A 19060-nucleotide genomic window follows, 5' to 3' on the forward strand; every position below is an offset into this window, starting at 1 on the left:
GATACATTAGGGGGAGGTCTTAGTCGCATCTCCTAAACATAGATATACCTGTGATCTCTGAGGCGTGGCCCTAAGAGAATGTACCACATACTTGAATTTTGTCCATTTACAGGAGAAAAGAGGCCGCACGTGAATATGAGAGTGTCTCAAGTGGCCCCATGGGATGCTTCAAGTGGTCATGGCTTTCTGAGCGGGGTTCTTCATCGGATAACTGGACGCTCTAATGATGGGATAGAGGTCTCTAATTAGCAACCTTAAACTGTTAAGGAGAACGAAAACGGGCAAATCTAAATTACACACGAATGCACTTGGATTTCTCCATCCGTGAACTGTGGAGTAGAATATAGCACCAAAGTGTCCATTGGGAAAACGTCGTTTGGAATATTAGCTCATTTACAAATCCCTCGCTCTGAGAGTCAAGTGTCCCCTTAAGGTCATTAAACAGGTGTCCAATCCACGTGGAGCAGGTCCAGATCCAACGTTTTAAACAACTGTGTACGCATTATGAACTAAAGGAAATAGTTTTGTTGTTGACATGTCGTTTAATAAATGGATATCAAACCAATTGTTACATTTCCTGGCGTATAATGAAGGCATTATTAAATATATTATAATGAAAATATGTCGAGTGACTGTTCAGAGATAAATCTATGACGTTGTCATAAATATAACATTCTGTAATCTCCGTATGCACACGTGATCATAAATCTGTGTTCCATACATACAGAATAGTTCACGGTTCACAAACATCCTTTCATGCACTCATGTCGCGTGCAAATTTTACGCATATTTGAAATGTGTCGAATTGAGTTTTCGTAAATGAATCTCAAACGTTGATGTGGAAATGATACATCTGACATTCTTCTCTGCTACCGGCGGACCTGTGAGCCTTTTCAACAGACATTGTCATAGGAGCTGTGGCACATCATCAAAACAGAAAACTATCGGGATAATCTGCAATATTTATATTTTCAAATTCATATTTGTTGGCCTACTGTTTATTTTTGAAAACGTTTTCAAAGAAAAAATCGTATTACAGATATCACTGGTGGGGATAATGTAGTTTAATGCCAACTTGTGATGAATTGTTTCACCAAAGATGTGGCTTGTTTAGGATCCACAGCAAGATCCCTCTTGACATTAAACATTCTCCATAACACGATTATGCATACTTCCCACTGTTTTAAATGCTATTGCTTATTTTTCCTTCTACATACAAACACTAGCCGTTATCATTCCTTGCATTTAAAATTTACCCTATTATATCTCGGCTTTTATACACTTTTTCATACTATTTTTTTTTTCTTTTAGACTCCTTTTTCTACTTTAGCGCTATTGTTTATTTCCTCGTGTTTGTAAACGCTAGAGTGCAACCCCATTGCGTTTTCAGACTAAGGTATTTGTTTCTGTGTAGATTTAGGAACAATTTTTGTTTTCCTGCGCTTTGGATTTTCCATATTTTTAGTATCACTTTGAGAATTTACTTAAATTAATGTGTTTGCCTGTAGATTCAATTGTTTATTCCCTATTTTGTATTTTAGACAAATTTATTATTTCATCAATGACCTATTTCTGTTATAGTTATTTCTGATTGAAGATTGCTCAAGTGCCTACAAACATATGCTGGCTCCGAACATCGAAACCTTTTTTCTGGATTTCATCATGTTTCTGATATAGTATACTTTTTAACACGTCGAAGGTCAAACTAACCAGCCTTTCTTACCTGTGAACGTGTTACACAGATGTTAATGAAGCAGAAATAAAGAGCTAGGATTGAAGGGATGTACAGGTGTGTTAAAATGACCAACGTTAAAGACGTGTATTTATGTCGTCAGCTTTAATCGGAAGGAAAGATTCGGTTACCTGAGTCCGTGTATGTTAGCCGTCAGCTGAATCACCAAGGTTTGCTTAGGTGTCGAAAATTACTGTATTTAAAAGTGCATAAACTTGTAGGGAAGTGTTTACGATTTTAACCCAGATTTTGACATTTTACTTCGCTCCTCGCATTAGTGCGCCGTAACACTTTCCTGTCAAATTTCACCTTTGATAACTAGACGCTCATTTAGCTTCTATAAATGAGGCTCTTTTGCTAGTTACCCAGAAGATTTTTGTCAGCATTTCTCGAAATTTAATTTGAAAACAAATCTCGTTTAATCATAGATAATACCTGGAAACAGCTGTGTCTGTTGTATATCACCATGGAAACCTGTAAACAGGAATCTGATCATTTTATACCTGACGCTAAATGTGTACGTGACATGTCTATCATATGACAAAAGTAATATTGATTTTATGTGTAAATAACTTCAACAGGAAAACAACTTTTTGTATATTTCTTCAAATTATTTTAGAAATAAAAGACAGTATTTTGTACTTTTGTCTAGTTTTCATTATTATAAATTTATGTTTGAGTTGCATTTAGAAATTAAGTAAAGATATAAAAATTGCAATATCCGCTGTTGAATGCAATTGATAGACTCTTTTGTTTGGCATGTTGGACTTCCGTTAACAGATTAGAATGAGAGCTCTCATCCGCCTGGACATTTATAGGCACTACCATTTAATAGAAATATGAATTTTCTTTCAGGTAATTGAGAGATGATTTGATGAACAATAGCAAAAGGACAATAACTTACACACAAACGTTTATAATTTAGCTACTGATAATCATTATGTCAGCTCGCAGAGTTTCAATACGACATTCTCTTCGACTCTTAGATAACAGTGTTGTCGTTTTGGTTGGGATATGTTCACTGTTTGATAAAACAAGGTGAGCAAGATAGAAAAACAATACAATATCAGATGTTTATTTATCAAGGTTAAAATGTTCAATAAACCATTGAGTAAATACTGAAAACTCATCGGACGATGTTATTCAAATATTTCAAGTTGCCAGATTGCAAAATGAAACAATTTTGCGGACTACTTAGTATTCCTTTCGTAAGGATTTTTGTATAAAAAAACTGCATTTTCATTGTGTGTTGCACTCAATTTGCATTGTTATTGCGTTTAATTACTTTTTGTGTTTACATTAATCTTAGATCCACGCTGTTAACACGCATTGTTAACTTGATGCAATAATCTGGTTACAACAACATCTTGTGATACCAAGGCTACACATTCCCGCTCAGAATCAATATGTACCACCTTTTTAGAAGGCTCTTGAGAATCTACTTGGAATTTCGCTGCACCTGTTGAGCTGTATAGATGAGATAGAGTCCTTATGACCAATTAGTCGTACAAACGTGAGCGACAAAATAGCGATCGCACGTGTGAGTATTAAAATATCCATTGGATTGGACTTGTTTAGTATGTACAGTGTAATAAAACGGACCACCAGGGACGAAGGGTTGATGGGCCCCGTGGGGCCTACCTGTGGTCAATTTGGGCGGCGCTCGGCGAGAAAAGCATGATAGGAGAATTATGAGAATCGATGCGAAAAGTTTATGTTCGAAGGCCAGTCAGGTAGAGCTACATTATCAAGACATCAACATAATCGATAATTTTAATGGCAAAGAAATGAACGATGGTGAAATTGATGACGATGAATAAAAATGACAATTATGATCATGATTAGAAGGAGGAGAAGGAGGAGGACGATGGTGACGGCGGCGATGACGACGACGACGATGATGTTCCCTCTTCGGTAGACACGCCCGACTACCCGTACATTATAATGGCGGGAAACACTTCTAAATTGGGGCAACCGACGCGTGATCTCTGATCCGGAAAATGAGCTATTTAAGTCTTTTGGTGACGGATATGTTAGAAAAAAAATCGCGTTTTTTGATGTATCGGAGTAATGAAATTTTTTATTGGCATCTAACTTTTGCTAGATAAAATTACAGGTATACACAGGTAAGTAAATTGCTCTGAAACTGGATCTAACCACGCATATACACTAAAGTGTCACCCAAGTCGACCTAGCGCGCGAGGAATCATTCGGCAACAGTCCGAAAGGCGTTCCGTACGGTTTGGCCACACACCTATCCTATTGAACACAACTCATGTAATTTTAAAAGGTGTAAAACTACAGATCGGGTATCATGCTTAAACTTATTTCAAAGATGTCCTTTTACATATCGTATTCTTCTTGAAGATAACGCATTATAATATAGTTTCTCGACAAAACATGACGACTATCACAGATAGAAAAAGGTACTGGTTTTAATATTTGAGAAACATGACATATGTAAGAAAGTCACTGTGGGGACTAGGTGTAAAAAACGTCCAAACTTAATTATTTCTTCAAAGTTGATACCATTCCTTTATTATCACTTTGTGGAAGACAGAATAGTTGCTCTAGAGCAATGACATGCACCGACATGGATAGTTCCAAATATATACAAAACTTAATTATCATTTTCTCGTGTCTCTGCTATACAATTGCAGATTTCTGTATTAAATCTAATCATGTATATACCCAGGTCAATTTATATTACTCTCTCACGTTGAAAATGAAGAAAAAATCTTAAATTGGAAATTGCATTTTCCTGCTACAATAAGGCTTAATTTTTACTGATCTACCCTATAGAAACCCTATCCAGGAATTTATATAATCTTATCATACATTTCACTGTTGGTTGTCGGCTAACAATGAAGATGGGATACAGAGAGCATTTATAACACAGATCAGCATTGTCGTGTACAGGATAAAAGATGATTGGTTCGGACTGGCCGGACCTCCCAGGTGGACAGTCCGGGTTATGTACACTGTCCATAACTAAGCTATATCGGCGTGAATTATTGGAGTTAGGCCATCTCAATGATCATATGTATACAGGCTCAGATTTGGTCAAACATTTCACTGATTGTCATTATCATAAGAGATAAAACAATCCTTACTTGATATACAATAAGAACAAATTCTAGTCCAGCTAGGCTTAATACAAACCTATGAAACACGATTGGGTTCATTTTGGTAGAAAAAAAAAGCTCGTTATTACGCGAAACTTTGGCGTGGATCGGCTTAGTTAGACCGGATAGATAGGTAAAACACTACAGAGAAATTTAAAGTATATAACTGCTGAACGTCGAGATAATTCGTCAAAGCAAAAATAAAAAATCTTTGAATAGTAAATACGATCGCAAAAGGAGCACACTAAAATAGTATTTGAAATTAAGTGAAGAGATTGATATGGATGAAACTCAAAGTTACTTTTAAAATGTAGCCCTGTTGCTGTGACCTTGACCCCATCACGACAGTTCGGCTACTGCCTCTGAGAGTTTGTTTACGTAATCTTCACTGACGACGTATCAAGATGACCCTGATCTGAAGGGAGAGGGGGGACTTGTACAAGAAACTCTGAAACAGTGATATACAGCTCGGCAAGGTTTTTTTTTCTGTACCAGCGACATTTTTAACAATACATTTAATAATGTGCTCATTTATCAAGGTTAAAAAATTAACACATGCAATATGTCAAAATGGCAACGACATCGTATCTCTTATTCAGTATTCAATTTCAAATAAAAAGTTGTTAAAAGTACATTTCATTTTCTGGGTCAGTCCCACTGCATATTATCGAAGTAACGCGCACAAGTCGTGCATGAAGCAACAATTATCATTAGCAATCACAAAATTGTTTTTACATATACATAAAAGTATGTATATGTCACTGCTGATATATCGACAGATGCGAGACCTCAAACATCGGTGACCTTGCTCTAAACTGCAGTGTTTTAAACACGGCCTTTTTTATCTTTCGCGCGATGGCTACAAATGATAGCGAGGTCAAAAGAAACCAAATAGGGGTTCACACAAATTACTTCAGTCAGCTGCATTTGTTTACCAGGCTAATTTCCCTGAGTATTTTTAGAACCTATGATACTTCAAAGAATTTCAAAGATGACCTCCTGTCAAAACTGTTCGAGAGAATCTACAGATGTTTTTTTGATCAAAGACCGGCCTGTTTGTATCTCCCAGCTTCTGAAACAAAATACACCATCATAAATGACCGCTCGTTGATGTACTGGACACATAAAATCCTGTCCGGTCGAGATAATTGGCGCAGCTAAATTTGTCTAAAACAAAAGGCTAACAAATTACCATAACTAAGTCCCATCAGGCCGGGCTCTTCCAAAAAGCAGTCAGCACAGCTCTTACTAACCCAAAGTCTGTTCGGCACATCGCGTTAATGGACCGCATCCCTGAAAAGATTATAAATCGTTATTTGTGGAAAGTCTTTTGACATTGATTCTTTATATCTCTTGGCACACGTTATCTTTCGATTTATTGGACCAATAGAGAAACTAAAACAATTTATGCTAAAAATTAGTAGATACTTGAATGCATATACTTGAGGATGTTAAATCTAGTAAAACAGACGTTCAGAATGAAAATCACCGAAGTGTTCGATGTAAATGTATAACTCGCACTACATTCCCACAAAATTAAGCGTATGGGCATGCTCCTGCTACACCCAATAGAAAATTCACTGTTTCTTAAGTTGTATAGTCTATGACTTGCTCTCGTTTTTGCCAAAGAAAAAAAAAAACTTTTAAAGTGTTCACAATACTTTTTCTCAAAAAATCCATTATATTCCACAGTATTTTGCATTTGTCATTTATTCCAAATCTAGCTGACGAGTGCTGGAACTTATATGGATTCATGTTTCTATAGTAAGGTCTAATAGACGGTCATCAGTCCATACGGTCACCGTGAATGAAAATATAATACTAAAGATGTGTAGACGTTTGTATTGAGCGCTGAAATTCAGGGCATGGTTAAAAAGATTTGTAATCAACCTAAATTATATATCATATTCCACGACTTTTACTGATCTAAATGGAAATGTAATATGTAATGTAATATGTAATATGTAATATCATTCAAATTTCTTGCGATGTAGAAATCGTCGCGAATGTTTTATCCATGAATAACTGAAACCTTGTAGATCATAATATGTTCTTATAGCCATGCAGATCGCGATATATAAGAGTGATAATCGCGATATTTTAGGCCAGATTCATTCCAGTGCTCTTCTGTGCCAACCGGGGTCTTTAACAGTCCATGATATTGCAACAGATCAAATCCAAATAGACGGTGACCTCGATAAGTAAAATAATATCGTTGTAAACTACAACCAGGCCATACGGTAAAGGTAAATAAAACTGCACGAGTGACAGTACCATTGGACTATATCTATAAGTCAGTGTCGTGGTATTTATCATACTAGGAATGCCAGCACTCAAAGTATTCACATTATCAGACAGAGTGAAATGAAATTAATTGTAAGTACTTTGTAATTTGATCTTCATATTAACATAAAGAATTGAATCGTCATGATGCACCTGTATAAGTAAAGCCTGATGTAGCCTGGACATTTTGACAGATAGGTGTCTGCAGAATTCTAGGTCCCAGGTGTCTGGTTTTCAGCATGGAAAATCTCCAGGACGCCCGACACAAAGTCATCATGTGAATTCCCAGTCATGTTCCAAATTATATTTATCATAAATGACGCTTGCGTGTATTTGGAATCGAGCCCCAATAGTAATATCTACCCTATAGTCCTTCCATCCAAGGTTGCTTGTCCGCCTTTTGTTTGGAAATTGCAGATCGGGCTATACATATGTTATTCTTGACCATTGGTTCGCTGTTTTCTTTTACATTATATTCACATCTAGCGACATTAAAGACGCGTCATGCTTTGACCACCGTCCTACGGTCATTACTCGCAACATCCCTCGAGTGTTGGACTCCTACCTTTCGGTGTCAGGAGAAGGTCCCGGTTGTAGTGATTTAACTCCTAATGAGGCACTACATAACCAACGAACAGGGTGATCTGTTTCTGTCTCGTAAACCTTACTGACACAACTAGAGAGTTGTGACGGTGCAAATTTCTGTGTAGCACTAAATTGGATGGTGTAAGTGTGTCAACACGGCAGGCTTAAACTAAGATCTTTATAAAGTTAACAATACAAGCGAAAAACTTCACATTAAAGTCTTCAATGAAACAAAAGTTATTCTGATTTCCATACTATGGATATGTCATCTATCGACGAAAACTAACGAATCATTCATCGATTGAATAGTCAATTGATTAGAGAATTAACACGTACAATCGTTTTACAGGAGAAAGACGACGCCTAAAAATTATGTCCTGAAAAAATTATTGTATACACAAATCACCCGCCGTAGCTGAAATGTCAATGGACCTAGGAGAAAAGGTGCAATTTTTAAGATCACTTTGACTTCTCCAAGGCGACCCGAGAACAGACATCTGTATACGAAGATCATTTCAGTATTGAAAGGTTTTGGACGAAATACCTTGATTAAGTCACCTGTTTGGTCAGATGAGTCCAAAAAAGAAAATGTAGGTGTTTGATTTACCTAAGAAAGTAACATATATGTCATAGCCCATGGCCGGGGGTAAACAATGAATTTAAAATGTGGGTTTCATATTAAGTGTTCTGAATGAGTTATGTCTATGTGAGCGTATGAAAACAAACGGGTCTTTATAAATATACATACATACAAACCACGATCTTTATTCTGACACCTAATGCATCAGAGGTTTCCTCTAAATGAAATATATTAATTGTCTCCCCTTCCAGAAGTCATAGTTCAGTAATGCTTTCCTTTGATACACGCCATTTATTACTGCTAATCAAAAATAGCAATATCGCGTTTCTTTAATTTGTTGACGAATGTCTTCGAATGAGATGTTTATGGCAATATTCTTTCTTAAAGTACAACAATATCTCGGCTATCCGATACAATATATGCAAACGGTCACCGCGCGTCGCCGTGTACCGTTGAAGACAGCTGTAGAAGCTTACTCAACGTAAAGGTTCCACTCAAAGACAAATAAATAAAGTGTCCTGATCAATCAGTTGTATTGTGCAGTAAGTTAGACCAATGATAATAAAACGGACATGCTTTCGTGACTGGTTGGTTTGGCTCTCTCGGACTTTATTAATAAATAACATAGCAATCAAGTTAAGGACATGTTCATGAACAAGGTACTTTCGTCACAAAAATAATGATCTCTCTGGGACCGAATGCCACCAACAGACCTGTATTCGTGAACAATTTACGGCCAGAAATGCAATATAAAATCCATAATGACCGTCTCAGTGGGGCTGTTCGTTGATGTGTATTCGGTTAAGGGTTTGCGTGTTGAGACTTTGCCAGAGAGAAATTGACTCTAATTTGACTGTTCGTTACCTTGGCGTACCTGTGAAGTATCGCCATTGCACATAAATAATTCAGAACGAGGTGGCGACTTCAGAGGTTACCATCGATAGGTAGTCATGTATACCTGGCAGTCACGCCATAGAGCGCTCCCTGGTGGCCACATCGGGAAGTGATTTCAGAGATTGCATTGGTTATAATGGAGTGTCAGAAAATGTTCTCTCGGCATGAGACAGAGATATCTCAATATCCTCTCCAATAGAGAGGTCAGGAATTATCTTCGATAGATCGCCTCCCGACTCCCGAGAAGTCATTCTCGCGAACCTGCCAATGCTTTTAATTTCCATATCACTGCACTATGATTGATAAGATAAATTAATAAGACATTATTGAGTCGGATTTACTTGGAATCTTCATCATTCAAATGATAACTGACCACTTTAGTAGCTGTTGATTAATGAGCGCGAGACATGTCAAAGATAACTCTCCTGGGACTTCCGAAGGAGCGCTCGATTACTGCTTTCTTGGCATACACACGTATCTTTGTACAGTTCGTGTGAAACTTTCCGGGTTCTCTGGATTTCTGTATTGGTGTACAAGAAATAGGAATTATATTATTTGGCTCTGCTTTAAGAAGCTCGTTGTAGGCGATGTTAAAAGTGATAAGCTCTGACTGCTTTCTCACCAATTAACTTTCTATTTGTTTAATTCCGAACTGCTGAAGTAAACTATATTTTTTAACATTTTCATGCGTTTAGATGTTTTAGGACTTTAGAGATCACATCTTTGTAGCATGGACGTGCATAAAGAAAGTTATAATTGTAGTTCTATTTATTTGTCTTTCCTAACGATGATTGTAAGAACACCAATCCAGTTCTATGATATGTTATCAGTAATGAATACCTGTAAGGTCGTCGTCACAGGTGTGTAGTAGTCTCCCTGCTGGGGGACCGAGAAGTGAGCCCCTGGCTCCACATGAGGCCAGAGTCCTCGTGTCATCTGCCATATCGACAATGACAGGACCGCAGCTTCGTCACCTGATACGCCGGATCAACAATAAATACCTGGCCCGGGTTCTTAATCGCGGATTTCTGACAACCTGACCCACGCACGTGTAGCGCTGTCGTATTAAATCCGTAACCCGACTATAAACCAAATCCGTATCTGTTTTCGCTACTGTCTGAGCGAGACAATTCAATTTAGACGCCATGTTGTCATTTGAGATGATATTATGATGTAGTGTGTACATTTCATGGCGGGAACCCGAGTCGAGAGGAGGGGAAGGAGGAAGGGGGGTCTTTACTACTCTCTGTGTCCTCAAAGCGTGTCATAGCTTATGATTATTTTGACAAGCTCTGGTGGTGTTGTGATATATGGCTACCATTCGTCAGTAATTGGCTCATCCTGTCCATCGCGGTGTCGTGCACCGTCCGGTGTGAGAGAGCTTCTCTAACGTAAACAATGCACTGTTGTCGATATAAACATCTCGATAATTTGACACTGTTCTCTTGGGAATAAAAAGCCTGCTTCTCGGAAACGATGACAACCCTGATCTACCCTATATGTATCGATGTCGCTGATTTGTGTGAGATCGTCAGTTATCTTCGGAGTATACGTATCCCGAATGGTAGGGAAGATACATATACCGTGCGTTCCATTTGCGGATTCGTACCAGTTGTACTAAATTGATACGGCACCGTCAAATGGACCGCGTTTGGATTTTTCCATGATGGCGGCATCTATATGAAAGATATGCTTCGAATATAAAGTCAAGAATGTTCGTACAATACAATTTACAAGATAATTTAATTCTAACAAAAAATGGATGGTAGGTTTAAATAAGAGTATTTCTGATGAAAAGTGGAATTTATTTCGAGCCAAATTCTGCAACGCGTGGACCCTGCCCCGTTTCAGTGTCTCGTCGTACTGTAGATACCCGGACCCGAAACTACAAATATATCATTGTGATTGTTGGTAGATTTCGTTCTTTGAAAAGTCTGACTGATTGCATACTAATAATAAAGAAAAACAACGCTTTGTTTGGAAATGGTGTCTTTTTACTATCTGGGGTTATGACGTACATTTGTACAATGACGGGCGCAGGCGCAGCACAAGAGCATCCATTTCCGGTATGAGTATACCCCCATACACCTTTCTGCAATTAAATGAATTAAAATTGTGTCTAAAGAAAAAAAAACAAACTTCTTTGTTTCTTAAGTTCTGTAAAACTTTATAACCACCTATTTTCCAGTCTTGAGAATTGAGGAAATATTTTATTATTCAGTTAGATGCTCCAGGTAGCGCTATTTTAACTTTTTGACCCTGTGAAATGAGCAATATGATAAACTGGACGTCTTATTTTCGCGCGTGACCGTGTGGTATGTGTGACAAATGCACTGACCCATCACAGTTTGACCTTTAAGATAGAGCTGCACCATGAGCATATGCATCACCTCATGGGTCAACCAAGATCAGGCGGGATTAGACGCGAGCTGGGCACATGTCCAGCTTGGTGTCATTACAACATATGTGTGTCCCCGTATAGACCTCATATATACAAGGGTGTTCATGCCAACTCGTACATCACCTCGAATTCCTCGGACTCTTCGTGAGTAATGATAGAAAAATCAGTATGAGTTAATGCCCGAAATAAATGACATTAGTATAGACATCTTTAGATAATATAATTAATAATCACTAGTAATACGAAATTGGAAAAGCGTGCTAATGAAATCATTTAATGTAGGTATAACTTCACTACTTTTCCCAAACACAAATTAGAAATCACACGATCCTCGCCATCACACGTGGTCATCATAGCCATTCATGTGTTGTTTCTTCTTGATAAACATATTTCCCCGCTTCGTCAGCGTCCGATGTGGTCTAGTGGTTAGGATTTCTGGTTTTCACCCAGACGGCCCGGGTTCAATTCCCGACATCGGAACATTTTATTTTTCCAAATGCATCTTGGCGGATTACCGAATACGTTTTGTTACTTCATCAGAAACAAAACTAGTGTTTGTAACTTTATACACAGAAAGGTTGATTAAATAATGAATTGTGTAGATGTACACTGTAGACCTTTCATATTTAAATAAACATTAAACATTAAATATTTATATATATGTCAGTGTTTAGACCTGGCCTAGTAAGTACTGAACTATCGTACGTATATTGTATAATAGGTCTGCTTACAGATATACAATTCAGTTCTTTATTTCCGTAAGTTTACAACTTATTGGAATAATGAAACATAACAAACATATATATATTTATATATATTCACATGAAAATTAGTACATTATCAAAGACAAGTTACAACTTTCATATACATTAAAAGCTTAAATTTGTACATCGGAGTTGTGTGGACATATGCTGTCACTTCGTATAATTTAAAATTTGTTCTCAAATAATATTTGTTTACTATACAAAGGCTACACAACATATAGGTTAAGTATACAATACTAAAACAACTACACTGAAATTATTGGAGGCGGGATCGTATTTTAATGGCCTCAAATATAAATTTTGCTAATTTACGTAGATCACTTATATTTTCGCAACATAGTAATTGCATTTACTTGTATAAAGACAGGTTACGCCAATAAAACGATTTTCCATTTTTCTTCCTTAAAGCATGATATACACATATAGACCATGACAACTAACAATCTGCTAGCTCCTACCGACGTAAAATGATACCTAGAGGGATATAAGTTACATTTATAAATTTGCCTTTGTTCATGATGCAAATCATGAATACATATAGCCACCGCTTTGCGCTGAAAAATTATATGATGTCATTTCTAATAACAAAAGATAGTGTCGTCATTGAAAGAGAAGATGTGAAGCGATCAGATACTTTTTATCGTGATCAAAAGTTGATAAATGTATTTGAAAAACCTCTCTTGTAAATTTATAAGGTTTAAAATCAGATTGTCCGAAATGTTTGAAGAATTGTGTTAGATTATACTTTGCAAAGTTCCAATTTTTAAACAAAAAATGTCGAATCTATGCGACCGTTTAGGCTATTTTTGCAGGCCTAAAATGCTCAAAGATTGCATTCCTACACTCAAAGAGGCTCGAAAAGGGGATTTAATGAAATATTCAAGTAAATAGCTATTAAATTTTTTAATGAAATTCATAAGTTCATAAGTGTAATTTTACAATTTGGTAAATGAAAGAATAATGTTTAAACCGTACCTAAGACAATGATACATGTCAACAAACTGTTTGACTGTTATTAGAAGACAGATCCCCATTTTGTCCCTCAAAAAAGTTGAGAAGGCACGCCAGCATGACCTTTGCACCCTTTGGACTGACGACGGCGCGCGTGCACAGGACTTTAATCTGTCTTTTTCAGGGAAAGCTGGTCTCGTGCCAAATATCAAGGACGAAAAGTTTTAACCACAGGCTCCATCTGAAAAAAAAGTTTCTGTGGAGAGTCTGCCCTTCCTTGGAGGCTTTCTTTTGTATGTATGAAAGGTTTATAATCTTATCTGTGTGTGATGACTCAGTAACAACTGCAGGCTCTCTATCATGCACAAATGAGGTCTAGACAACGCCAGCTAGCCTCATCCATCTGGGGATACCCCTCCCCAACATTTCGCCGGGGTCCCCAGAGCTCGTCAGGTCATGGCTCGCCAACTTAAGATAGAAAGGATTAGTGATATTTATTTACATTGAGCTGACTACAGATATCGTTTTGTTTGTTCAGTGTAAGGAAATCCGCCGAGTATATTTCCAGCTTTGGTTGTAAATTTTGAGCAGATTATGCTTAGGTTAACCTATCAGTTTACATTTTGTTTTCAAAGTTTTTGCTGAATTTTTACTAGAATAATGACATTGAAATTGAATGAATTAAGTCTGGTGCAATTATGTATTTGCTTAATATATACTGTAGTCTAACATTTTTGTCACAAATATTCTTTAAACATGAATTTTTCCTAGCTGCCACTGCAATCACTCATTCCTACTCCACCATTGTTGTTCTAAATATGATTTAGCACTTGTTATAAATTCATCGAGCATGTTTATCATTTTGCAGTTCTTGCCATATTTTAATAAATGCATTTTCAATTAAGTTTGTGATTTTAAGTTTATGGCAATAGAATTATTCGTGAAGATAATAAAAAAAAATCAATATTTAAAAAAATCCGGACTTCCATCTAATTTAAAAAGGAAACTACATATATATTGCTTTATACTCTGTTTAATTTTTTCTCCCCCTCTCTTGATTTTTACCGCGATATTTACTTTGACGTGACCGGTTACAGGAAAGCGTTGCAAAAAGCAATTAATACATATTCAGATGAAATTTGATCGCATGCAATCGACATTAGTTTTCGACATAATTTGATATTCGGATGCTGGTGGTAATGTAAACAGACATATATAGGCTAGTATTACATTTATAATGAGAAGGGAAACGTCAACAAATCATGTCGGTGTAAAAACACATAAAACATTAATTTTAAGATATCTAGTATGATGTACAGAAATTCTATACTTGTACCCTCGGCATGTACAAAATCACTGCAAACTATCATTTTTATCAGATTTGTTTCAACAAAAACATTACTCGAATAAAAAAAAAAAACACGAATTAAGCAAGAATGTTATAGTACAACTCGTCAATCCATCTGTCCCTGTAAGAAAATCATAGACTATCCAATAGCTGAAGTCGGCTGTGTCCATTCCGTTGATGAGGGGGAGTAGGTTGAATGTGGAGATGCTGTAAGGTTTTGAGATTCTTGCGTTGCCATATTGGCCCCGTGTATTGGCGAGTCATGTGCTGCCAAGATGTCGGAACTTCGATAAAACAAAGTGATGGAGGGGCCATCCACGCGTCTCCGATAAAAACAAACCAAGCAGATAAAGTCAGGGACCATGTGGCGCGGCAAACACGTGAGCACGCGTGCTCCCTTCTCGGGCACTCACTAAAGTCTGGATCATCTTCAGAATTTTTTAGTTTTTTTACCTCCTATTCCTCGAATTGCTTGAAATCATATCTATAAAAAAATGCATTTTTATAGTTTCGCTTACTTCGAGTGACGAAATAGGATGCAATGATAGCTGTGGTGTTGCTCTTTGTCAAATCAAAGTCTGCACGGAACAATATCGTCTCAAAGGTGTATGCAAAATCATTTGCAAATACACAGTATGGTGTAATGGCAGCACATTGGAAATGCTTTTAATTCCTCAAGAAATAACTTCCCGACTATTTTATGTGTTGTATTATTGACTAAACTTATACTAACTTTAATGGTTAACGCAATGGACCAGCAAATGTTCGCATCAATATCATTTTGATTTACTTAAGATTTTTCGAACCCAAATTTCACATATGATACTGGCCATGTTTTAGACAGTGCTTATTTCCATCTCTACAGTTTATTCTCTGACATCTTGTAAACCATATATACATCCCCAAACAGCCAACCCAAACAAACCCGCTAGGTCTAGTGCCCTGCCAGATTGGGCAATTACAGTCCTCCAGATGTAACGTACTACAAAATTGACAACGCCATCTGGAGAAGAGATCTGGAAAAATAAACATGTCTTTGTTTTGTTCCTATCTGTCTCCGATTACAGATTTTAATAAAGAAGTCGGTTTTTAATTAACAACGCCATTCTTTCGTTGCTTCTCGTTGTTATGTTTTCCAATACTATTTAACGCAAAGACGAGTTTCGAGCATGATAACATTTTGTTTTTCTTATGTATATTATTATGTTTATTGGTAAGGCCAGTAAGGTCAAATGTTCGCTTAGTTCTTTCCGGGACTGTAAGGCCAATAAGGTCAACTGTTCGTTTAGTTCATCTTGGTCAATAAGCAAACATGTTCTTTCCAGGACTGTAAGGACATTTCGGACGTTTCGTCCATAAAGTTACCGTAGTAATAACAAGCTTTCTTATCCTGATGCATTTTATAAAACGGACCACCTTTGCTTTGACGGAATTTTCTTTGCATATCGTTTAATTTCTCAAAAGACCGTTACTAACAACGAAATACATACTTCGATATTCCTTCAATAGTAAAAATCGTGAGAAAAAGTGAGAAGTCTTCTTTAATTGGAATTATAATTGGAATACAAGGCTGTTTTATGTCTTGTGTCTTATAAGGGTGATATTGTGATATCAGCGCCATAAAAACCGATTATAAATACAGAAAATGTAAAATTGTTGAAGCACATGAAAACTGCTGGGTATAAATCTATTTGTAAACAGGAATTGTCCTAACATTTAGCGCCCGTCTATTGTCCAGACCCTATGTGTTTGTAGTAGTCATTGTCACCAGGAAAAGAACTGCTCTTTACACTAGGAATATGTTCTAAAGATAATTTGTTTCGGTACTTAACATAAATTTGATTTTCAGTATTGTCGAGTTGTGTGGCTCTCGATTTGTCTGTAATGGGAGGTCAGTCGGACCGGACACACTAAATGGGACACTTGCTGAGAGTTCACACTTAATATATTGATATTAAATGCCATGGGTATCTAGTTAGACTACAACTAAGTATGTCGTCTTTCAGAAATCTGATTGACCTCGTCAAAACAGACTTTTAAACCCATAATCCCCGATATAATCTATTTTCCTCTTAACTTTATTTTTCTTATCTTGCCTTCCGCATATTTGTAATGGTCAAACTTTATTTTATGTGGTCAAACTACTTAAAAGCAGTGAATGGTGTTGGGGGCTTTTCACTGTCCTGTGTATATGGCTAAACACATGGACCCTATTTGGCCCTCTGATGTCCGGTTCACTTCACTTCCTTCAAAAGAGCCCCTCCACATCAAAGAATCCGTGTAGGTCTCTAGACCCCTGGCTTTGTAGGAACATATTACCACAATTCAAAGACAACTATACCCCCACACAGCGTTACAAATTGAAACAACGGTAAACTGTCTTAAGTGATTCAAATCAACGAATATTCCATAGAGCATCTTATCCATAAATTAGAAAAAGGGACATTGGCCGAGTGATCAGGAGTTTTTACTTCAGTAGTAATTGCAACCTCTTAAGTGGTAAAGGCAAAGGGAAAAATGATAAGTAAACGATGTACGATTATGTTCCTTCTTTATAGAAGACGGTTTTCATAGGGAAACACACATCTTTGAACAAATGAAAATAAAAATAAAAAATACTATTATCTTCGTTTTATTTCTTTACTGTAGATAGCCTTGGATATAATATTGTGAAAGTTCTTTATCTGCGTAATTGTGACGGGCACCAAAAAGTGATACGTTGTATCTCAAAATAGATGTCTTTAAATTCTTAATTCTGTTTCATAGATTTTATAAACAAAGAAAGTTTTCTCAAATATATTTAAAACATAAATTTGTTATCGCGCAATGCACATGCTACCGCGGTTCAGGTGGCTGAAGACCACGATCAATAGTCCCTTTGAAGGCTCGAGATGCCGTCTAAAAGTCTATTTATTTATGGAAATTAAATTTCAGTTTTTGATTGCTGCATTCTCCAGATATTTCTGAAATAGATAGATAGCATGGCCTTTAGACCTAGCGATTAAGTACGGGTAATTTACTGTACGACTCGTGGTTATCAAACGGAAGGCGGGACGGGGTCTTTTGCATCAATGGGTATCAACAAATAAGTTAACAGATATGTTTACAAGTGTGAAATATGAAGTTATCAACTGACAATAGATGTAAGCAGGTATTGATTTGGTGTTTAACTCCTGCCTGACAGTGAACTAGAAGGTGGTCGGTGTTGGTAGACTGGGTTACCTGCCTTAGTCCTATCCTTAGTCCTATTTCTCACTACTCGAAAGTGCAGAAGCAATGGCATTTAATCCATCATGTCAGTTCGAGTATACATGTATTTGTATATAACATGATATGCTGCACTGTCTGTCTAGATTGTTTTTCATTTTGATAACCTTCATCGTATAACCCAAACTATTTGCGTTGCCTTGACAACCATCCTCGTATAACCAAAGCTGTTTGAGTTGCCTTGGCAACCGTCCTCGTATAACCTAAGCCGTTTGAGTTGCCTTGACAACCGTCCACTTATAACCCAAGCTGTTTGAGTTTCCTTGACAACCGTCCTCGTATAACCCATGTTGTTTTATAGTTGCCTTGACAACCGTCCTCGTATAACCCAAGCTGTTTGATTTTCCTTGACAACCGTCCTCCACAGTCGTATAACCCAATCTGTTTGAGTTTCCTTGACAACCGTCCTCGTATAACCCATGTTGTTTTATAGTTGCCTTGACAACCGTCCTCGTATAACCCAAGCTGTTTAATTTTCCTTGACAAGCGTTCTCGTATAACCAAAGCTGTTTGAGTTGCCTTGACAACCGTCCTCGTATTACCCAAGCTGCATTGACAAGCGTCCTCGTATAACCAAAGCTGTTTGAAATGCTTTGACAAGCGTCCTCGTATAACCAAAGCTGTTTGAGTTGCCTTGCCAAACATCCTCGTATAACCCAAGCTGTTTGAGTTGCCTTACCAACCATCCTCGTTTCACCCAAGCTGTTTGAGTTGCTTAGACAAACGTCTTAGTATAACCTCAGCTGTTTGAGTTGCTTAGACAACCGTCCTCGTATAACCTAAGCTGTTTGAGTTGCCTTGATAACCGTCCTAGTATAACCCAAGCTGTTTGAGTTGCTTAGATAACCGTCCTCGTATAACCCAAGCTGTTTGAGTTGCCTTGACAACCGTCCTCGTATAACCCAAGCTGTTTTATAGTTGCCCTGACAACCGTTCTCATATAAACAAAGTGTTTCAGTTGCCTTAGCAACCTTCTTGTATAACCCAAGCTGTTTGAGTTGCCTTGACAACCGTCCTCGTATAGCCCAAGCTGTTATAACCTCAGCTGTTGAAGTTTCCTTGCCAACCGTCCTTTTATGATAAAAACTTGAGCACCTGGTATCGTGATTGACTGGCGTTGTTGGAGCTAC

The 19060-nt window shown here is 37.3% G+C and overlaps 1 non-coding gene across 1 annotated transcript; it reads left to right on the forward strand.

Moving 5' to 3' along the window:
* The first annotated feature begins 12008 nt into the window (after positions 1 to 12008).
* Positions 12009 to 12080, forward strand: Trnae-uuc (transfer RNA glutamic acid (anticodon UUC)). Its single transcript has one exon. It is a non-coding gene; the product is annotated as a tRNA-Glu (tRNA).
* The last annotated feature ends 6980 nt before the right edge of the window (positions 12081 to 19060 follow it).

The sequence above is a fragment of the Argopecten irradians genome, chromosome 1 (genome assembly GCF_041381155.1).
Source record: "Argopecten irradians isolate NY chromosome 1, Ai_NY, whole genome shotgun sequence".
In the NCBI taxonomy this organism is placed as follows: Eukaryota; Metazoa; Mollusca; class Bivalvia; order Pectinida; family Pectinidae; genus Argopecten; species Argopecten irradians.